Source organism: Phalangium opilio, unplaced genomic scaffold (assembly GCF_054372755.1).
Source record: "Phalangium opilio isolate 3A_F unplaced genomic scaffold, DU_Popi_V2 ptg000031l_1, whole genome shotgun sequence".
NCBI classification, from domain to species: Eukaryota; Metazoa; Arthropoda; class Arachnida; order Opiliones; family Phalangiidae; genus Phalangium; species Phalangium opilio.
In genome coordinates, this window is record NW_028324158.1 from 8906497 (window position 1) to 8930525 (window position 24029).

Consider the following 24029-nt stretch of genomic DNA (forward strand, 5'->3'; position numbering starts at 1 on the left):
AAACTGGAATAAAGGAGAAAAATTCCTGCACCATTCGCTATCTGCATCTGAAAATCATCAATAATGTAGCGTTCTAGACTTGCTCGTACAACTCATCTTCTTCCTATTTTATTTTTTAGACTTTTTTTTACTTTTTTATTTAGGAGAGCTTCTGGTTTGCTTCTTGCGCCCAAGGTATTGAATTTGTGCCTGGTGTGATGCTATTCTTGTCGAATTTGTATTTACACGTTTTGTTTTGAACAACATGAGGTCAGGCGCGTGCTCAAGGTGCAATACGCAGTGAGATAGGTAAAATTCGTCATACATTATGGTTAGTCTAGCTCTTTCACACAGATATGTTGAGAAAATGGCTGCACAATGACTCCTATAAGCAGTGCCGGATCAAGAACCTCGGGGGCTCCTTGGCACTAGGCGTTCGGGGGTCCACTGCGATATGGAAGCTGAGAGGATAAGGCTGACCATCAAGGCCCCGGAGCACCAGGGCCCCTAGGCACATGCCTACAGTGCCTAGTGGGTAATCTGGCACTACCTATAAGCCGTATGCATTCCTTGTATTACTTGAGAGGTCTGGAATAAAATTAAGTTCAGAAGCTTTAATATCATGAAAGTATTGAACAGCTTCCACTTCAATAAAGTGCAGATGGACTAACATTGATGTGAGATATGAGAATATGCGCTGTCCATTATTTACGTCAACAAGATCTTTTAGAATGCGAAACCGTTACTTCATCCTTTACACCAACCAACTTGTTTCGGCTTCCACTATGCCTACATGGTATTCTTCCCAATGTTTCTTACTGGTCTTTTTTTTATTTTCTTGTTTAAAGGAAGGCGAAGGTTGGGTGAGAGGGTGGATTGTTTAACATCGAAGCCGAAACGAGATTACATACATTATTCTTTTATGATTTCTCCCTCCCTTTTATACTGAAAACTGCATAAGCCTCGGCTGCAAAAGCGGTCGAGCTCTCCATCCACGTTCGATAAAAAGATTATACTACGTTTTCTCTTCTCTCTACTGGTCCAAGGGGTCTTCTTCTTTTTTCTCTCAGTGTTGCCAGCCAGATAAGGACTTTTCTTTTTTCGTATTTAAAAATCGCGAACATTTTCTTTTTCTCTGGCTTTTGGCTGCTATGGATGTAACGTTACAACTCCCCAACCCATTCTGTTATGCTCAGTCTCTTGATGTCTTTTGAAATGCCTTTACCATTGCATTGTGAAGGGGAAATATCCCCGCCGCTTTTGGGGATTTTTTGAATACATTTACTAAAGAGAGAGAGAGAGAGAGAAAGGGGGATTTTTTAAGGGGTAACCACTGTTTCACCAGTTGCAACATTGTATATATGATGTGGGTGAGTTTTGGGGAAGAAACAGATCGAACTACGCGCGGTGCATGCTGGTACTATACACGATTTTGACTTAATTTTGCATACGTTAAATTGAGTGCAACTTCAATATTTGGGTTGTCTTTGAAGAAATTTTGATGGGTAAATTACTGAAAACCGTAACAGAAGGGTTAGTAAAATTGCACGCCCATGTTTGTGAACGAAATTATGCAAGTCAAAGTAGTCTACGATAACTTATGACGTGTGAGAAACGTCATAACGTTACAATTTGATAGAAAGTGACCTAAAGATTCGCTGAAGATGAAACACTGGTTAAGCAACGCATGATACTTGTAGAACGCAAGTTAAAAATGTTAGAAAAGCAATTAAAAAATGTTGGATCACATTCCTATTCAAAACAACATGCCCTTAACCTTAGAAATTGCGTTCCTTGTACGTATATAGAGGTCGTGACCTTTCCCTATCCCTAAAGCTATGGATTCCTCAATGATATAAGAGAGGGACCAATATCATTACCTTTGTCTTGGGCTTTTAACAAGAGGGTGATCTCTGTACATCTTCTTCCATCGTTCACATTTGGTTTAGAAAGAGCCATAGGCTTTTGGAAATACGCGACCTCCTTTGTTTTGGAGCTTGCGAGGCTAGCTTGTATATAGTTCATTTGAACGGCTCTATCAAGTATCATAGCTTCAAGATGTCCAGGGTATTTTGTCGTCGACTGTGCATGGAGAAGGGCGGATATGGAACCGAGATGAGGCCATCAACAATGCATGTCGACCCCGGATACTTACTAAACGGAAGTTGGGAATACGCCAGTCCTATGGTTCATGGTGCATGGATGGGTGGGTGGTTGTACCAGACGTATATTAGGAAAGAATGATCCTACTTCGCGTAGTCATGTTGTTAGATGGCGTGGGTGAGGGCATGGGTAAACGTAACTAGAAGAAATTAAGTTAAAGACTAACGTGTTTACCTTAATGTAGATGTCATGGGTGAGAGGCAAAGAAACCAAAATAAATATAGGGGGTGCCTTAATTTGTTTGGAAGATTATATGGTCTCATTTATCTCATCTACCAAGCCAAGCCACCCTCTTTGCGTAGCCCCCAAATACGGGAAGAGAATATTTTGGGTGTTTTCTTAAAAAGTATAAAACTAAAGAAAAATTTCTCATGCCGTCCTCGACTAGCTTAAAATGTCTCTTGATAGGTTCTTAAACTTCTTAAAATTGCGGATAATCGCTACTCTTGTGTTTAAGAGATTTTCAACTTTCTCTCTCTCTCTCCCCTTAGGGTGTATCGTGTTTTATGGTAAATATAAAACGTGTTCTTTTGAAGTATAACCGCTCGATGCCGTTTTAAAACTTAATTGTTTGGACTTTGACGTTCTAAACACACGTGTGTTGGTTGGTCGTTCTTGTCTTTGATATTTAAATTTATAAACGCGGGTTGCAGGTATCGCATGCGTTTGGAAACACCCGTCTTGAGGGAAACTGAACTTAGGTTTGACTTACAAGGAAGTTAAGAAGTTTACTTTCCACTGGGTTTATAATGTTTTTTTGGTAAAGTTAATTGGCCTAATTTGCATAATTATAGTAATCAAAAAGGACTTTAGTGATAAACTTTTGGAAATCCAAAGATATTGATAGGTTAGTCGAAGTAAAATACTGGGAATCATCTAAAACCAATGGCGTTGCGTTGAAATAGTTTGGTATAACCAGGGATAGATTTAATTTTAGAAGTATAGGAATGGAGAACGGTTAGTATTTACTTCACTCCGACTCATAGCCAGGCTGGGAAATAGCACACGTCCTCTGGTCCAAAACCAGTTTATTAATTACTTGGACTAGTTTTTTAATTCAAGAAGTGGGGGTTACTGGTCCTCGGGACCAGTTTATTAATTGCAAATCTATTGGAGAGCAAAGGCTGGGACCAGTCCGGAGACCAGTAAATGATTTCAGACACTAGGGGGTCACTGGTCCAAAGGACTAGTTTAAAAATATCCTTATTTCCCAGCCTGCTCATAGCCTAGTATAGAGCCCCTCCCTCCAACACGTAACGAAAATTTTAAATTATCTTATTGGCTTACTTAAACTACGTTTTGATGACATTGCTGATGGGGACGGCGAAAAATACGTAATTCCTTTTTACCTCTGTCGCTATGACCCGCCTGTTCTTTCATACCCCTCCGTCCTGTGGAAGGGGTCCGGGACTTTGACGCGCGCCCACATTACTCTGTTCTCCATTCCTACTTCAAAAATTAAATCTATCCATGATATAACCATGGACAAAGCAATGCAGTAGTGCCTTGTCCGTGATATAACTAGTTGTGATTCATGTTTCTATTCCTTTAAAAAAACTACTTGTTCCTTCCTTTTCATAAAATATTATTGCTTATTTCATACTAATTTTTCATCAATTCAAGTAAATCACCCAACGTCATAGATTCCAAAATATTCCCCGCAGAAGCTTAGTAATCCTAGTTACAATGACGAATTTCTTGATTTTTAACTATGATTGTCAGAAGCATTCGTTTATATTCGCGACCACCCGGCTTTTGGTGGCCAAGAAAGAAGAGAATCAGTCCTGTCTTCGAGACTTCAAGAACTAGCAATGTAAGAGAGAGGGGAAACTCATCGCTTATCCTTGGGAAGTTCCCCTATGTCTTCCATAACAGTCAGTCCCCTTTTGACTTTTCGGTACAAGATGCATGCACGCGCGTATAGGTATGTCTCCCACCCCGGTTTCATTGGTGTTTCCCGCCGTTTTCAAACATCACCAGCTGTGGCAACATGTAAGGATACAGCTTGGACATATCTTCTCCCCGTCTTTCAAAACGTACCGACCCCTTTTAGATGTCCGAAGAGTCGAAGACTATCTTTCAGTATAAAAGGTCGCCTAGCTCGCAAGCAACCAATTCCCGGGGGAAGGGAGAGAGATGGGTGCACATGCACCATCTTGGAGAGATCTGGAAACGGGTTGCTTTGCGTTGGGTTACGGATGTCTTAGAGTCGTTAGACCGAGAGCGAACTCCTTGCTGGCACTCCTTTCTAAAGGGCGATGTTTACACGTGACGCGTAATCCTTTCACGAATGCGCCCGTTTCTTCTCCGTGGTATGGTTTGTAATAAAGCTTTTTTATTGCCTTGGTGACATAAATGGTTTGACATTTTTGGTTTACTTCTAATGCGTGAATGTTTCTAAAGTTTGGGTTGAAAAATTAAGTGTTTTTTTTTTACTTGTATGTTTTAAGTGACCCCCATGTTCTGTGACACATTTCACTCAGTCTAACCCAAAGAACACTCCATTTAATTGATCGCAGACTTATCAGAAACACCCTTTATTTGCGACACTAGAACTATATTTACGAGTAAACAAAATGTTTATTACATCAGACAGGGTGTATAGAAACACACGGATGTTGTTTGAATTATTTAAAATCGCAAAAATCTCATCTGAACCACTTAATCATTAAACGCGAACCCATTTATCAACGCTCTAAATTCTAAAATCTCCTCTTGAAAGATTTATAATTCGTCTCTTCATCCACTTCCAAAAAAGAAAAAGAAAAACTATTTAAGGAATTTCCTGTACATAAGACTGGCATTTTTGATACTATAGCAAGAACATATGCTTCAGACAGATTATATCTATGGGTGACTTTTATAAGTTTTAAGCTATTTAACTTTCCAAGAACCATATAGCAGAGATATAAATTCAAATCCTCCCGGTTGAGACTTAGTCTTTTTTTTTTATTTACCATGCATGCAGGGTCTCGCACGAGTTGCTATTCATCTGACGCATTTATGGAATTTAGAAGAAAATTATTAAAAACTTAGGAAGGGGTTTATTGCTTGATGTTATAGTATAGTCAAGGCGGTAGATTAAAAAGAGTGAAAGTTTGTAAGAATTTGTTCACACTTCAGGGTTTTTTGATTTAAGGATTTACTGGAATTCGTGAGAGGTTTCCGTACGTATGGGAATTTCCTTCAAGGACAGGGATTTCCTCGCATATTTCTGGTTTAAATATGTTTGACACTTTAAAAGGATGTTTCCCTGTTGTGTGGAAGCTCAGAAGGGCAAATAGTAAATCATTCGCATTAGTTTTAAAATTGATTAACATGGTTAGAAAATAAATATAAATCATTGAATTTGAAATCAAGTTCCAAAAATGATTGTTAAAGCTAAGGAAGGACCTTCATTTTGATCGATATGAACTGATCACTGAAATTTTAACAAAACGATCGACACTCTTTTGTTACCATGAGATGCACCCATCATCCATTTTCACCCATCTCTGAGAGTCCACATCTAATAAAGGCACGTGCAATCTTCACACATGTCTTCACCTTTCCCCAATATATAAATTCACCCTACATATCTGCAGCAGACTCTAATTTGACACTTCATAAAATCCGCACCAATGCCTGCACTGTTCCATCTACCTATAGATGATTTAGAGTAGGTAGGTCGCGTTCACTAGAGCTCTCATCCACATCATAATCATCAGTATAACCATGCCATTCATGAAGCCTTGGAAAAACTATGTTTCAGGGCTACGTAAGCAGGTAGTCATGCGGACCTACCTCTCCTACCCGGCTTTTGGCCCATTCCCTTTACATGCCATCATCAGATAAATTTTGCTATAACTGTGATGGGGAGAGAAAAGGCAACTTATAGGCAAGAGAAGTGTAACTACTGGGGAGGAGTAAGGTCTTTCAATGTGGTTCGTTAAGTCCTGCCGCGACAATGTGCTTGCTGGTGGCCCATGCGCTAATGAGGATGTGCAGTCAGGCACCACTAGTCTCCGTGATTTTGTGTATATGGGGTCGTGAGGGTCTCGTGCAATTTTTTTAGGTGGGAGTAGATGGGGCTTGGGAAATGATGGTAGAATGAATGTTGAACGTGTATTGATGTTCAATTTGTCGGATGAGAATCGGAAATGTAGTTTATAATTTATCCAATCACTCGTACCTCCTTGACGTCATGCACTTCAATCTTTAGAAGAAGTTCCGTTAACTGTGGGAAAATTAGTATGGATTACGTAATGTGGGACACATTCAAACGAAAGTTAGCTGTGGTGTTAAATATTTTGGGCATTCAGTTGCAACATTATCACTTGATGGTACATTATGAGAGGTTACGACCCTAGTAACACGTGCGTAAGAATGAAGCCAGTTCCAAGTGCATCTATAGGAAACGGGGTGGTTTTTTAAGGGTCTAGATCAAGATGGGTAGTTAGAGGACACCGGTATGGATGGTACTTTGGTGATGTCTATGGGCGGCATGCTATCTTGAAGGCGCGGGGTCTCTTTGCCTTACTGTTAGGTGATTGGATAATACCTTTTCGGATTCTCTCAGGCGCTTATCCGTTCAGATAAATCAAAGTTGCCTCTTTTTTTTCTCTTCGCCCACGTTAAACCCTACGGGATATTTCCTTCAACCATTGCTTTCTTGGTGGTCTCTAGACATTGCAACCGGAGTCTCTTTGAGTAATTAACCGCGTGCGATAAAAGATATTTTTTATATCCTCTTGTTTTTCAAAACCAAAACTCTTAAAACCTTGAAATTTTGATATTTCGTTTTATGCCCATTTATTTCTGTCGGTTTTGATAGTCTGATAGGTATTTTTGAGTGTTTTATTGCGTTAAAATTATTACTTAAATGCTTTAACGGCATAATAAATGTACTTTCCGACCAACAGCTTCATGTTAGCCCAATTACGGAATTTTTCAAATATTTCTTGGGACAAAAACAATATTTAATCCAGACGGAAATCAAAATTTCTTATATATTTTTATAGACATGCGCAGTTAGTTCTTCGTTATCAACGATAACCTTTGACACTGAAGTATGTAGATTAAACTGATACTTTCACTCTTGAGACCTTAATAACAGTAACAAAATATGGCAAATGAGCTATAGAACCCATGTTAAAAAAAAAGCACCCAAATCCATCATTACACCAATTAAAACCACCCATATGAAACCCTAATAACATACAACCACGATATACGCGTGAATGTAAATAGGTATTATCAGTTAACCTCAAACAAAATCTCAGGCTTAAAGCTCTTAGTGGAAAAGATATACTAAACAGATTAAGTCTGCTTTGTCAATCACCGATACCATAAATCATTTTTGGGTCATCCTTCAAAAAGCGTCCAGACAGCAAAAAAGAAAAAAAAAAACATCTTAAACTTTACAAGCACAAACCCATCCGCAAAATAATAATTAATTCTGACGGAATGTCTGTCCTCGACATGTGTTTTTCACGTGGTTTCCTTGCTACTTCAGGGAGAGAGATACAGACAGGGGATACGCTTTTATGTCCTTCTTCCCAAAACATTCAACTTCCGTTTTGCGGGATTTAATGGAAGTTAAAGCTTCCAGTTTCACTTAGAAATGTACTTCCCCAAGTTCCCTATTTAGTATTTTCTATCCAACGAATTGTAGCCAATGAAGGAAAACTTGGTCCAAATGTAATTCACTACTCTAGTATAACCTTTGACTTCATATCGTTTATTTACATAGACAAACTTAGGATGAAAATCTCGGCACCGAAGTTAGCCTGCATTTATCCCATAAACCTTTGGATGTACTAATCCATTGAGGATATGTTTAATACAGTTAGTTTTAAAGCTTTTACAAGGTTAGACCGAGTGTAGTTCAATAGGAACAGGTTTTAAGCTCAAAATTTACTAGTTCCCACCGTGGGAGAAAATTTCTAGGCCTAATTTTGTTTGGTACTTCAGTGTCAAATTGAGACGAGAAGTATTTTCTAAAGATGTCTTAAGAGGAAGTTAAAACTCCCATCCAGATGAGATAGAAAGAGAAAGAGGGAAGTGTTAAAGACTTATAGCAGCAATGTATTAAATTGTGTCTTGCCACGTGTATTAGTTACCAGACTTTAGCCTTGGAAGAGAGAAGTACTGGAATGGAAAATACGATACCTCTAGCATAAGCCGTACGTACCCAGGCGCGGGACAGGAGGGGGGCGAATTTGGTTGAACGTCAGTCTGTAGCGGCACCTAGTGTTGAAATTTATTCTTATTTTGTGAAATTCGTCTGCTTTTTTCAGTTTCGAAAAAAATAAATTCAGTGACGGGCGGGAGGCACGGTTTAGGCTAACTTTTCTCTTCCAAAGTTTAGCAACGCGCAACGCGCAATTCGCAACGGTTTTTATTATTTTGACTCTGTTTAGTTATGGGGAAGTACTGCTGTTACATTAATTGTAAAAGTGACTTCCGATATCATAAAAATATAAATAAAGAGTACTTCCCTCTTCAAAGCCTGAACGTTCGCCATAAAAATAAAAGTACTTTTACTTCAAAATTACTCTTAAAGGTGGCAGCACTATATGACGTTCAACCAATTGCGCAATTCCGTGTCCCGAGCTTGGGTACCGCAAGATTTCCCTTCCAGTTACTTACCTCTTCCAAGCTTTAGCCTTAAAATGATCATTGCTACTTTGTTAGGCCTTTGCATTCGATATAGGCCTAGTCTTTCTGAATCGTTAGAGAGTGAGAGAGGAAGTAGTTTCAAAATGGGGGTCCTCTTTTAGACTAGTTGCTTTATCAATGCTGGAGCCTTGTACTTGCAGTAGACAGGACAGGAGGGTTTAGGTCCTCGTGCAACTACTTACGTATCATTCCTCCATCACTGATTCACCGGGAATCAGGAAGAATCAGTATAGAGATGCTGGAAACGACTACTGCATGGGCTACTGTTCTATTCATCTTTAGACAATTGTTATTGATATAGTGGTTTTCTCTCTACATATCTAGCTAGGGCAAGTGCGTGGGTAGTCAGTCCCCTATAGACTGGGGTCGTAGTTGATCCTTTGATTTCTATGGTTCATAGCATAATAGAGCTGTTCGGAGACTGGGAAGCTCTCATTGGATGTGACTTATGTAGACCTTTACATTTACCTGTACATTGCAACTGGTGAATTAATTTTGGCTTGCTATACGTGATCATTTTAGGGATTGTGGGTTGCAGTTCTTGCATTGAGTTCGTTTCTTTGCGGCCATTAATATGATCATAAGTTAATAAGATTTGTTGCATAAGTTTGTCATTGGTTACAAACTGGAACTTGTCATGAAGTGAGGGAGGTAGGTCATAGATTCGAGGTAAATCGACGCCTGGTGAGGCGCTGTCAAAGACAGTACAGATTAAATAGGAGGATGGACTGCAAAATTAACAACCGAGTGTAGTCAATTCTCGCTCGTCGCTCTCGAACTTGCTCGAGCTGTAAGTCTCTAACATTACGAAGTATTGGACGTGTCATACTTAGGGAACGAGTCGTAACTGGGGTAGATATATTGGGGCGGGGGGATTCCTTTTAATAGGTTAATTACTTTTAAATTTAATTACCCCAAGACGTCAACTTATCATTGTATATTTCCAAACATATTTCACGTTACACAAACGTGCAGCAAGGTTTTGCATTGCATCTTACAATCTCTTTTATATTAGAAGATGGAAAAAAGACCTTTCACACCATCGTAAAAATCAGTAGAACGCTAAAAAGTCCTAAAACCCTTGTGTAAAGAAATAAAAGATTGGAAAGAAAAGAAAGAATAAAGAATAAAAAAAAATTCGGAAAAAATATATAAAAATTCAAAGTCACCAAAATACATTTCCTTAAATAAATTTATAAAGAATAAGACTAAGAGGAAGATGGAAGATTGGGGGGAAAACGCGAGGAAAGTGGAGACGTGGGTTGAGGGGGTTGCAAGGGAGGAAGACTGTCCACAGAGCGGAGTACGAGGGGATGGGGTAGGGAAGCAGGAAGGGAATGTAATGTTGCGAAGAAACAGGCTGAAAGACAGCTAGGGATGCAATGCAACGAGGATAGAGAGAAAGAGATGGTAGAAAAGAGGAGGAGGTAGAAATCTTTTGCGAAGGATGGAAAAGAAGACTCATGTATCACCATTTCCTCGTTGTAGGACGATTAGCAGATGGAATTGCTGAGGTTCCTTGAATGAATGTTGGTCCAATAATGGCAATTGCGCGCGAAACAATTATTGGAGCGTCTGAATTTATGAAAAGTAGTTATTTCCCATTTTACTATAGTGATCACTCAATTTTAAAGCATGTTTATAATTAGTTCTTTTTAAGACCCTTGTTCAAAAGTAGAGGGTAAATTAGAGTTTTGTGCATGTTGGACCACCTTGCATGGTTTCCTAAGACTGGTATGTGGGCAACTAAGACGTTAATTAAGATATGGCTTCAAAGAAGCAATTTGATGGACTTTTGTTTTAACTTTGAAGTCCTAGCTAACACCTTAAATTACAGCGAACCTTTGACTTAGCTATTGCAAAGGAAACTCTCCTTCATTTTCCACACATTGCTAAACCACTGCATCTACTATTATTTCTTGACGTTTCGTAGCGTTCACCCTTCTCCCTAGCTCTTTTCGTGCAGTAGGATTCCCGATTTACAACGCCAAATGTTTTCCAAAAAAGCCCCAGAGACGTTATAGGGGGTTGAGTTTCCAGGCAAAGGGGGTGTTCCAGGGGCCAAGGGAGTCGGAGCTAGGACGAGGAAGAAGGTTGGGAAAATACCCCTCGCATTCCATCTTTTAACCCATCTATTTACATGTTACCACTTCTTTCCTTGGCGTCCACGAGTTTCCCGGGCTCTTCCTTTTTAGGCCTAGGCCATACGTACTAGGAAGGGAGAAACGAAAGGGATTCCGACGCTCTGATTGTTTTCAAACCTTTCTCTCACTCACTCTCTCTCTCGGCACAAACCAAGCAACCAGCCCCCTTTTTCATCTCGGATATCCTGATTTCTCTCAAGCTCGACGACGCCAACTACAACAATTTTTCTAGCTTTGCGAGATTCGAAATCTTTTATATTTGGGTTACGCTCCTTTTATCGTATTTTTGTCGATGGATTGTTTTACCATTAAGGAACGTGATGTAGTTGGTGTCAGCAACTGTTAAAGTAAACGTTGTTTCCTGATGAGGGCTGACAAGGGTCAGGGAATTTAAAAATGGGACCAATCGGATAGGGACAAGTCAGGAAATTTGAACATTTTTTTAATGAAAAAAGGGCATCGAATCTTATTTTATTAGAGAAATTTCTTGAATTTTAGGAAATTGACGTTACAATACTTGATTTAAAACATAACATCAAAAGTTCATTATACTTTACTGTAAAGATATACATCTTGGGCCTATTAGGGCAGGGACAATTACAGTAAATAGTCAGGGAAACCTTGAAAAAGTCGCGGTTGTTGAAGCTGAACGTTTTGCGACAACGCAGCTGTAACTGAGGAAAGTTCTGTTTAGTAAACTATTTACCAAGTATGCTTGAAGATTGGAGTTAAAACTATGGTCCTTTCTCGCCTTGTTTCACTCCTTGCTATGATATCTAGGGTTCTGTTTAGCGCCCTGTCTCCTCTCTGTCTCAATGAGATGGTTACCGTATTTCTAGCCGGGTTCCCTTCTCCGATATAATACCCTAATTTTTCATTCTCCTAACTTGGGCGTGAGGCTGGCTGACTTGTCGACGCTATTCGATCGCCTTTTACCAACCAAAGTTTGGACCCACCTCTCTGCACCCAGGACTGTATTTTTCCACGGGTGTGCAAAACCCATTTTTCTTCGGTGTTTATAGACCCCTCTCTTGCACCGTCTGATTCACCAACGCAATCGATGTATCAATGTACATCACAAAACATTTTGCGAACTTGGTGAAAATATCTTGTTGGCACTTTTAGTCTCAATAGACCTTTTCGGTGTAAAAAAGGCGGGTAGGCAACCCTCATCCAGTATCTGGACATACAAGGGGGTTGATACATTGCCGTCCGTCTCTGCGCATGCACTCTCATGATACAAAAAGACTACAGCGCAGGCGCCATAAAGCAAGATGGAAGGCAAAGTTTTATCCCTGTGTCTTTCCCTTAGTTACATCGAAATGGTCTATTACTGGATGTAAGAAAAATTAAACCGATTCATGTACTTCATCATGGAGTAATGAAAAATACTTCTTAATTTAGCGGTTTAAATGATAAACTTATCAACAATATTAAGAAATATTTTAGTAAAAGACTATAAACGAGGTTTATCTCTCTATATATCCACTCATTTTTGACAACACCCATCCGTCATTCGTTTCTAGAATCTAGACGTATCCGCTTAGCATAATCCCAAAAGATTAACCCTTCCTCTAACTGGCCACGCCGCAATCAACAAACGAAGTTAAGCCGCAGTACGATGCAATAGGTAGAGAGAGGCCCATCTTTCCCCTCATATAAGACGGACACTTCTTTATTGAGTCATCTCTAGAATACGCGATCCAAATCTGAGCTTGGTGTGTATTGTTGCATAAAAATACATCTGTCAGGGCTGCTCCACCAGGAGGACAAAGTCTATTTATCCAGAGATTTGCGGGGAGGGTGCCTCGAGCACAAAAAAAAGCCACCACCAAACTATTCCATTCCATTCCAAACATCCAGTTGCAGAGTCACGAAGGCCCAAATGCTACTGGACTTACCGTGCTAAGGTATAATGCGTACAGAATTCTCCCAAGTGAAATGGACAAACTAAATCGTCCCTCCTTCTATTTTAGCCAAAACACAAATAGGCCTTGGTCCATAGGATTTAACTTCTCAGCCTCAAAACTCTCTTCATCTTTTAAGGTTTCTTGGTTGGTTTTTGTGCCTTTCATCAGAAGAAAATAGGGGAAGTGGGTAGCTTGGGCAACTTCGCGAGGCGTCCCGTTTACGGATTTTTCGCGCCATTTCCCTCCCCGTGGGGGTGAAGAGAGATAGGATTTTTACGCGCATTAACACACGAGTGACGTGATTCTGTGGACAGTACGGTCCTACGCCTTCCAACTGACTAGAGGCGTCTGCTAGAGGCAGTGAGGCACTCAGGCAGAATGGCAGAGGCTGGAATCGAGTGGTAAGTACTAAATTCATAACTTATTTTAAAATATGTCTTTATTTTTAAATACAATGGTATTTCTAAGTTCCAGGGAAAAAATTAACTTGTCCGAAGTTTTAAACTGTGATAGGGAAGAGTTAAAAGTAATAAAGTTGTATCCAAGTTGTTGTAGTTTGATTTTTAATATTGGGATTGGTTTGGGTAGATCTTACTTTTCCTTTCAACACAGCCTGAGTTTTCTTATGGGTAGTTTCCTTGTACGTTAAATCACACTGCGTACTCTTAACGACATTCATTTTATTAAATAACCGAATTTTCGTCCTTAATTAAACCAATATCCGCATTAACCCGTTGCCTGACGTAACCCTAACTCAAACTGAAGCACAGCAGAAATATAAGCAGACTACACAAGTTAGTTCCACAGTTCGCTACATGGTGGCGTTCGCAATGAAATCTGGTACTATTTTATGCTTCGCGCCGATTGGCCAGATTCAAATTTTAAGGGTGGTAGGGGAATCGACCATTGTAAGTGAGAATCACTGGACGACTTGTATGGCTCAAGGCTACGGCTACCCACTTCCCCTATTCTCTTCTGCTTTCATAGATTGGGAGGAGACCCAATCTCCTCAGGGTCCGAAGGGAAAAAGAGAAATCGCGAACTCCTCTCTTTTTTTTTGTTGATAATCCGGCCATCAATTGTCGGATTATTTGGTCCCAGCGTTCATTGATCGCTCTCAGTTAAGTCGAGGAGAGAACGAACGAGTGAGAGAGAGAGAGGTAGCAAAAATATCTACACAGTTTCCAACAAAAAAGTTTCGCAGGAGGTCTAGCTTGGCTTGGAAATAGACATTAGAAATATGTGTAGTTCTAATATGTATCATTTAAGTTTTTATAAAGAGGCTTGGGTCATAGATTCGAATTAAAGCGACGCCTGGTGAGGCGCTGTCAAAGGCTTAGCTAATACAGACTAAATAGGAATATGGACTGCAAAATTAACAGAGTGTAGTCTGCAATTCTCTCTTATCGTTCTCGAACTAGCTCACACTTGGCTCTAGCATTACGAAGAATTGGTAGTGTCATACTCATGGAACATATTTTAGATATGCGACCTACTCTTGAGAAATTTCCGTTAAGCCTTACCACTCATATTTACAATATCTATTAACCCATGCAGCTCTCAATTTCTCCCAACGTTCATTTTGCTAGATGGAATGAGGGATTAAATCTACATCAACTAAACTATACTCCAACTACTTTTTTTCCTGCTTCTTCTTGTCCTCCGATTCTCTCAGGTCCTTGATATCCGTTGGGTCCTCCCTTTATGGTATAGCTGATATATTAAATAACCATGGCTGTGAATACAAATTCGTATAATACATATTAAAAGGGTTAGGAAATCTAATCGATAACGTGAGGTAACATACATCGGACGTCAAAGGGGTCCGTGAGCAGTTTGATGGCTGAAAGATGAGGATAATCCGACATTGGGGTGCGGATTTCGATTGAATCTCAGCTAGAAGCGGGACAAAAAAAGTACCCATGCTACTTGGGAAGTTGGGATGAATTCAATATTCGCAATATGCTACAGAGGTGATTAGGGGCCTCTAAATGGTTATGGTGTTTTGATGCACTGAAAGTACTTACCCCCCAAGAAAGTACCCGGTTCCTTTCAGCGTGTCACTTGGTGTGAACAGTGACGTCACCGTCTATCGGGCCTTCATATGTAACTCAGCAAATTACTGAAACGTGCTTCATAAACGTGATGAAAGAGTTCGTATTTATGGGGTTAGTCTAGTTTAGGTCATCCTGACCTCAAAGGCAAGGTTTAAGGTCAAGAAAATATTGGCGTACTTGTGATTTAACTTATTGAAGACCATTATCATTCTTTCCTTACTTTGAAAATCCTGGTCATAGAAGAACTATAAGGATCATAGTAACGTGTGTTTTGGGTTTTAAGACCATGCAGCTTGTTAACGGAAATTTTTGGTTACCACGCATTGCTATCCATGAGAAGAAAGTTGATCAATACAGAGGCAGGGGTAGGGCTAAGAGGGATCAGAAACGAGGTCATGATAGATGTGTCACAGACACAATATTGGTATAGAAAAATCCCTAGAAGTTGCAAAAAGTATGTTTTCGTTGCAGTTTTTCTTCTCTTTTTCGTAAGATTGTCCACCAAAATCTTGATCCAAAGAAACAACGCGACTTGCAATCGGATAAGCCTCTCTATTTTTTTATTTCTTGAGCTGGTATTTGTGTTACTTGGAAAATCCCCATGAACTTAAAAAAAGGACACACCAAGGCAAAGATTAGACCAAAAATACTGCAGCAGGACATTCCGCTGTTTAATACAGGGTGTTTAAAAAATGGGTAGGACCACTGTACATGCTTTTATGATTGGAGTGTTGTGTTGAACCAAGGATAGATTTAATTTTAGAAGTAGGAATGGAGAACAGAGTAATCTGAGCGCGCGTCAAAGTCCCAGACCCCCTTCCACGGGACGGAGGGGCATGAAAGAATAGGCGAGTCAGAGCAGCCGTGCCCGTCAGCGACGTCATCAAAACGTAGTTTAAGTGAGCCAATAAGATAATATAAACTTTTCGTTACGTGTTGAAGGGAGGGGCTCTTTACTGGGCTATGAGTCGGACTGAAATAAATACTAACCGTTCTCCATTCCTACTTCTAAAATTAAATCTATCCCTGGTTGAACCAATAGGCCAAAAGTGGACTGAAAAATTCTTCTTCGGTCCTACCAATTAACTTATTTATGGTACACCCTGTATAACCGAGTGTCGTCTGACGCTGTTTTGCGACTTCAACCTGGGTCCCTATGAAATACTATTTGTTATGTGGTATGGGAGACTTGTAAGAGAGGCCAGTTGGATTTTCCGGCTCGTTATTTACACAGTAGGTACACGCCAAAGTAATTCATCTTTCACCAATGATTTAGAGAAGTCCCATACCATCTTGGGGGACGGGTCATGGTGGGTCCCGCGATGAGAGGGTGCAGTGGGGGATGCCACCGAAAGAAAATGCACCGAGTTGGCACAAAAGAAGAAACGCGAAAACTGCTTGCTGTCTGGGAGATTATAGGATTCTTTCTGGGATTGAGATCAGTGTACAAGTAGAAGATATATCGGACTTAGCTAATCGTATTAAATCAGGCCTACTCATCATTTAATGTTGGGATAAAGATAGGGGATAGCCTTTGAGAGACATTGCTCTCGACGGAAGGGAAACATGATATGGCAGCTTTCAGGGTTCAAGTTAAAAATAATATTGGATTTGAAACGGATGTAGATTAGTTGAGGAAACATGGAGGCTTAAAATACATATTTGAAAGGATGCAAGTGTTAAATTTCGAATATGATAAGGTTTAAATACTAAGCTTAATAAGTTATTTTTGCTATTTGAAAAACCATATTAATATTAAATCGAATATAGAATTTATTTAATACACTAGCAGATGACGTTATAACAGTGTCGCTTTATGTGGCAAAAGGTCTCTTAGCTCACATCTGGAGTTGTCTCTACAGTGAGTAGTTGCACTTAGCAATGACCTTCTAAATTATAATTAGTGGTTTACAATTAATCAACATTCCCATAAAAATAATTACATTAAAATGCGTGCCATGTGTGACTAAAATATTTCACGGTGTATTAGTACTAAGAATTGACTTGAAAGCTAACTAACTAGTTTAGGCACACCACAAAAACCGGCGTGAATCTCAAACTACTTACCATTCCATATGCGCGAAAATCTTTTCTTTTTTTTATTTTTAAATCCATTATGGATAAGGTAACATTTACACGTCGTGACTTCTTTATAAAATTATAATTCAATATAAGTAAGCAAAATATTAGCAAACCAATAAATCGTGTCCTTTCATAATGGCATTACAAACTCCACCCAATTTGGTCAACTTTTGTTATGCAATAAACCTATCATACTCCTTTAAGTTTAGGTCTACCCTTGAGGGCCTAGAGTATTGGCACTCTAGATGCGATACAAAAGAAAATAGACTTGTGCGCCATCTATTATTTAATAAGGTTTTTTCGTCTTTAAACCGGAGCTCAATAGATGCATGGTCTAGTGTGATTTTATTTCCTTTTTTTAGGTCAAGTTATAGGTAGAGGTAGAGATCATAATAAGCTATGATTTTAATTTCCGTAAACTCCCCCACCAGGAGACGCCCTATACCTTTTATAAAGTAAACTTGCACCTACAGAATTCTTTTCCACCTGAACTTACGCTGGCGTTATAGGGCTATGATATACCATAGTATGTTGAAGTTAAGTGGAAATTTCGATTGTAAAATTATGCGCGTAAAAATATTAATAATGGTAATTCGTATTCCATGGCCCATGGGTGCTAGAATCATGGCTGCCCCAAGTGTAACCTAACACCACAGTGTCGTAAACTAAGGAAAATATTACTTTCTCGTTCAACCCAACCCCCTTACTCGCCTTTTCAATGTGATTAATGAAATCAAAGTGTAATAAAAAGGGCCCTAACGTACCCTAGTTGTCCTTAAGACTACTAATCTTTTGACCTTGACAATGCCCCCAACTATGTTCAACATGTTAGCAGACGAGTTTCATCTTTCTTTTAAAGGGAGGCTGAAAAAGAACTTGTCTCTAGGCGATAATCGATAAATTGTTCTCCGAAGTCACTGAGAAAAGCTGAAGGAATGTCGGAGTTAGGCTTAATAGCACCGGAATTGGACTTAAAATGAAACTTATTTTAGAATTAGGTTTTAAATTGTCTGAACTGGAACTTCTGGGAAATTTGACTGTAGAAATAGGCTTAGCATTCTCTATGAAAACATTAATGTATAATTAGGCCTAATATAGTCTGTACGAAATTAACTGCATAATTAGGCTTAACGACTGAATAGAATACGATAGAACTTTAGGCTTAACAACTTTGAGAAATTTAAATTGGCAATCACAGTTAGGCTTAACACTTTGAATAAATTTAAACAAAATAACCCTAAAAATTAGGCGTAATAACTTTGAGAAATTAGATCAAGTTAACAGTTAGGGCTAAAAATTCCGCGAAAGCCAATATTTCAGTGACCACAAGCTGAATTTTCAGTTTAGATTTCAATCATCCTTTAAGACAGTAACCATGAAGCTACGGAGAAATAAATTCAACACCTTCGTTGCAAAAATCCATTAGTCAGGAGGGGTTCTAATCACTTTTAAAATATAAAAGGGAGGGGGGGGATCTCTGCCTCGCTATTATTATCGAGGGGCTATTCATTGTCAGGGACGCGTGGATGCAAAAAAAATTAATTTTCCTTTTTACCACCCCCTCGTACCTTTAACTATATCAAGAGAGAAAAAGAGAGAGAGGGAGGTGAAGGGTAAGAGAGAGAGAAAAAATAATACTCTTTTAATTAGGGTCTCCGAATTTAAGAAGTCGATTGGGGTCTCCAGACAATTTCTCAGCTCTTTTCTTAAAAAGCTTTTTAATCTTTTTTCCTGTTTAAAAGTCAATGAGCAAATTCCCTTCACCATCCTTTACTTTAAAGATTTCGCCCGAGTTTAATTATGATTTTTCCGAAAAACCACCTTTTTTGTTCTTCTGTCGGATTTTTCTTAAGTAGTTTTCTCGAACTGCGAATTGAGCGGAAATTAGAAGATACATTGTTTTAAGCTATCGCCTTTCTAATATATGTATGTATGTTGTTATCGCGTTGGGAATTGAGATGCGTTTTACTTCGGTGTCACTTTCTTTCATTTTCAATCGCAATGGCCATTAACCTTTCTTGAAATTTGAATTGGTTTTAGAATTAACACGCTAAAGGTTGTGTGCAAATGGTATTGCACTTCAGGAAAGTCTTGACTTTTTTACGTAATTTCTTCATCAGGGTTCGTATAAGGATCCTGGATTAGTCAGGTATTTGAAAAATGTGGGAAAAGGTCGGGGATAAGTTAGGGATTTCGTATCATCAAACCATGATTGTTTTGAGCATTGCCGCCTCTATTTTATACAATAGAGGCGGCAATGCTTTGAGCAATGCTGAAAATGCGCCTGCAGGTGTAATTATGAAGTGGGCTATGATGAACACCTTAAAATGGTCATGGATATTGACAAAATTTGGCCAGGGATAAGCTAGGAAAGTCAAGGATTTTCAATATAAAATTTCTTCCGAACCATATTTGGGGTCGTTCATATGTGGGGTTAAGTCAGCAATCTGACCCCTATTTTGTTTATGGTGTGATAGTTCAGGTAATGTTATGTTTTGTTAATACTTGGTTCAGGTTCAGGTTTAGGTGGGGGTAGTTAGTGCCATCTTTTAGCGCATTGCGTCACGTATTTCTGTAATTTTCGACACCCGACTGCTGCACCCTGACGCGGTTTCTTTCCATATAAGTAACATTACATAACATTGATTATCACAATCAAGATCGTGCATGGACACCCTCTTTTCAGAGACGTAATTTATGTAACTTGCGTGTAATTTAATCCGGCTATTCACGCGATGCAATTTACGCCCGTGATTAAGTCAAACACGCGGTATTTAACACGCGCGCGCTGCAGTAGATCTGTCTGCGCACCTTGAAAGACTTCCTTAATTCATGCGCCGCGAGACAAAAATCTCGCGACAATCTCATACTGTCAAGAAAGAATAGGAGAAAAGTTCCCTATCCTATTCCCATGCACTTACGATGAGAAAATCCTGGGTGGGTGGCTAAGGAATCTTAAGATTGCAGTAGGGTACATTATCAAGGATGAAGATCAGTTCTACACTTCCGCGCGTTTTCCTCCGACGTCTTTGACACTTTCGAGGAGCGAGGCGTCATTGACAAAGCGGTCTTAGGCTGCCTACGCTGGTAAATAAAAGATGTTGAAGAAAGATTAGAGGTTTATATTTTTGCATAACAACAAGAACAAAAAAAAGCATCTGCCCACCGAAAAAACCTCCCTTATTCTTCTCCTTTGACTTAACTTTTAGAATTATTCAAATTCCTTCGTAAAAAACGTTCTTAAAGAGATTCTACAGAAGAATTTCCGATTTTTCTTCAGGAAAAAATTGGAAAAATGTTAAGTAACTAAATCTAAGTCTTTCAGCACCTTTGGTTTGTGACGAAATTAAGGTTTTTCAATTTTAATTTTAAGATATTAAAGAAATATGTGAAGGGGCAATTGACAATCCACTCATTTATTAAGAAGCTTTTCCTTCAAACACTGGTGCTCTGTGGAGAAAGATATCTACAGGCTGAATTTAGTAATGCTAATTTCCGTAGCCCCTGTAAATTGTTTTACCCTTCACATATTAATGTTTTACAGTGAATCAATATTATCAAATACTAGTTCCTCCCTGATTTAAAAGGGATTGTTTTCAAAAGGTCAATAAAACATTCATTCATTCATTCATTCATTCATTCATTAATAACGCTGCATGCACCTTTTGTTGTTCTTTAATGAGTTAAGCAATCATTGAAAAAGTTTGCGCCCAGTTTTATTAGACATACTGGAGTTTGGGTGGTATGTTGGTGGTCGTAACACCAGAATGTTATTGATCAATCTTAACCTTGAAAATCGTCTGAGATCCTGGTCAGTCTTTGAGAACTCTTGGTAAACCATATATACTGTAAGGACCAAGGCCTATATACCCTTAATATGGTAGGTAGACCCTACAAAGTCTCGACCCGAGTGTAGACGCATCAAAAAAAGCCATATAACCTCGCCCGGATATGTCTTATTCTCACGTTACGGCTTGTAACCCCTGTTACCCATGGTATTACTTGCTCTAAGAACTCTAAAAGATTCAAGAGTCGGGATTGGGATTGCGAAGAGGCAAGTACGCGAGTCTAAGACTCATCTAGAAGAGAAAGGTTCACGGAAGATATCAAACTTCTCTGGTTCCTTCCACATCTACTGGCGCTATATCATGAAGTCAATTCCTTTTTTCCCTTTGATTTACTTCATCCCCATCACCGGCTCTGCCTCCCAATGCCCACCCTCTACATGAAACGAGGGATTGGACACTTGGAGAAATACCAAGAAAGTCAAGCTTTTCTTTAACAACATTGATTGATGCAGACCTAGGCTTAAAATGAACTGTGGGATTTTAACAGTACAACTATATGGTTAATTTTTATCAACTGCAGAATTAGGCTTAATGTCAATACATTAGGCCTTTGTCAATTTCGCCATGACAGAAAGTTGCTCCTTCCATATTTCAATACACTTTTGAAGGCCAGTTGTGTTCTATATCTCAGGACCCCGGAAATATAAGCAAATGTCCAACCTCTGGAAGTCTTGTACAGCACTTTTAGTTTCTCTTTTACGCGCGCCATGGCCTTCACTTGATAGGAAAACGAACTATTTCCCCATGTCGGGTGATTCTTGGCGTGTTGTAGCTAGCAGGGTGGGCGAATGGTGGGGCGAAGCTAGAAGAACCATCAATTCTATAGCGTTTTCACCCTCAAGTTAACTTCCAAGTGAGGATGGAAGTTAACTGACTTGACTTCTTTTACCTTAGCTACTAGGGATATTACTGTTGAAATTATACCGCGCCCTATCTTCAGCAGCTATCAGGTTAATGGAGTAGGACAACCCCCATCATGTATGACTGCTTCGCCAAGGCTTAGCTCCTTTTTCTTTCATGCCCATGAAGCTTTTCTTTTTCCCCTAACTTCCTCTTGAGTCCGGAAGATGGGCTCAGTTCGTATCTGCTCTTTTTCAATTATTTAGGCCAAAATTAGATCAAATTACGTAGTTTAAGCTCTTTGGCATAGTCTAAAAGGTATAAAATTTTAAGCCTTGGCAAAATTGAGCTAGGCACTTAAGCCTAACGAAAATCAAAATAAGTTCACAAATAAAAAGAATGCCAAGTCTAGAAGCTATTTTCCAATATTTCTTCGAATTTGGTAAAAATTGGGAAAATTCCAGAAATTGAGTAAAGTATAGCAATCATATTTCAAGAGAAACTGTGAAATTGATCAATTTTCTCTTTAACATAATGCGAACTAACTTCGTGGGCCAAAATCGGAACTGGTCCGGCGAAAGTTAGGGGAAGTAATTCGCCTTTCCGAGCTTTCTACTGGCACGGTATACCTCCGTCCTGCATGAGCGTCTTCCACTCTTGTTATAGACCGAATTAATGATTCATGTTCTATCCCCGTGCAGGATTTTTTGCGTCTGCAGCCCACACAATAGTCAATTTAAACCCAAAGTACGCCTAGAACCTAAGTGTCACTCGATGTTATACCGGGATCGTGTCAAACTTAAGTTGACGCGATGGCTTTCCATTTTACATAACCGAGTCTTCTTCGATTTAAAACCTTTGCAATACGTGAAGACTGACTATCTTCTCCTTTCGTCTACTCGTCTCGTAGAACTGGTAGATTGCTATTGAATAGCCTCAATCAGTGTGTCCGCTTCGAGACGTAGGTATAGGAGGGAGTGTAAGAGGACAGTGCAGTCAGGGACCGTTCAGGAACGGACGGGCGGGAAGGGGGAAGGACTGCTTTGAGTTTTTCGTTTCTCCAGCATTTCCTCGTGAATACTGTAGCAGACTCTTTAATGGGTTGCGCAGTTTTCAAGCGGCGCGAACTCCTAATGGTTTAAAGCTATATAGCCCGTCGCTTCTTTTGAATTTGGAGGGTTATATCTAAGCCTTGGTGAATGTATATGGGATGAGAGAGAGAGGGAGAAGGGATGCTTTTGAAGATCTCCGCGTTGCGAGCTCTAGTTTGAAACTTCAAAATGCATTTGGTCGTTTTTTAAGAGACGGATACGAACCGACACCGTTGTCTGATGGGTTTCTAGAAAAAGGATATGAAGTTGTAAATACCGACAGTGTTTTGGAGGCAAAATGTTGTAGATAGGTGAGGGAGAAATCATTGACTGAATATGGTTCCTCAGTTGTCGGTGGTTACAAAACTACTAGACAGTGAATTAAGGCTGATCATTTGTAGATCACTTCCATAACAAAAGAAATGCTAATTGAAAGAGTTAGTTGCTATCACGATTGTTGGGTCAAAATCACGACCAGTGCCGGATTATCCACTAGGCACTGTAGGCACGTGGCTAGGGGTCCCTGGGCTCGAGGGGCCTGCGATGGTCAACCTTAAGCTATCAGCGGTCATATCGCAGTGGGCCCTCGAAAGCCTAGGGTGTTGATCCGGCACTGATCAGGACACCACTACCGGACTGTACAATGATATGAAGTGAAATAATCTAAGTTGTAAAAACTATAGTAGAGAAAACAACCAGATGAGTGCCAAACCTGGAAAATCAAAATGTTAAACTTACCACAGTTTCACTCCAAAGATAAGGATGACTCTACTTTTTACCAATGGTTTTACTTTTAGCACGGTGCAGTAAACTCTTAAATAGCTCGCCGCCACCATTTCCTTGTTTTCTTGTCTCCCGGAAATAGGCAGTTTATGGAGCTAGGGGCCACCCCTTTTTTATCCCGAATTCGTCGTCGCCGACGCCATTGGATGCCACTTGTTTTTGGTTTGATATTGAGAGTCCTCGCTCGCTCTATCCTGGAATCGTTTTTGGCGATGTCGACTTTGAATGGGGTCTAGACGCGTCAATATATCCTTGAGCCTAAGGTATTAAGGCGATCAATTCTCGCGACGGGAGAGAGAGAGAGAGAGAGAGCTTGAACGATATCTTCAATTTTCTTTTACTTCTTTTGAAACCCATCTTCCTTTTTAAAACCCTAAGAGGGGGCCCCCAAGAATGGTCTATCGAAAATACAGTGAGCCAAGGCTTAAATAGCTAAGGATATAAACTAGGACCAATAATAAGTCTATAGGGA

At 39.6% G+C, this 24029-nt stretch overlaps 1 protein-coding gene and 1 long non-coding RNA gene across 3 annotated transcripts in view; one reads left to right on the forward strand and one right to left on the reverse strand.

The window, feature by feature from the left end:
* Ten-m (teneurin transmembrane protein Ten-m) overlaps positions 1 to 24029 on the forward strand; it is a 415273-nt gene that overhangs the window by 297796 nt on the left and 93448 nt on the right. The window lies entirely within an intron of this gene.
* LOC149690429 (uncharacterized) lies at positions 21457 to 22431 on the reverse strand. The gene is made up of 3 exons (XR_016383734.1): positions 22230 to 22431; positions 21733 to 21932; positions 21457 to 21645 (listed from the first exon to the last, which is right to left on the reverse strand). It is a non-coding gene; the product is annotated as an uncharacterized LOC149690429 (long non-coding RNA).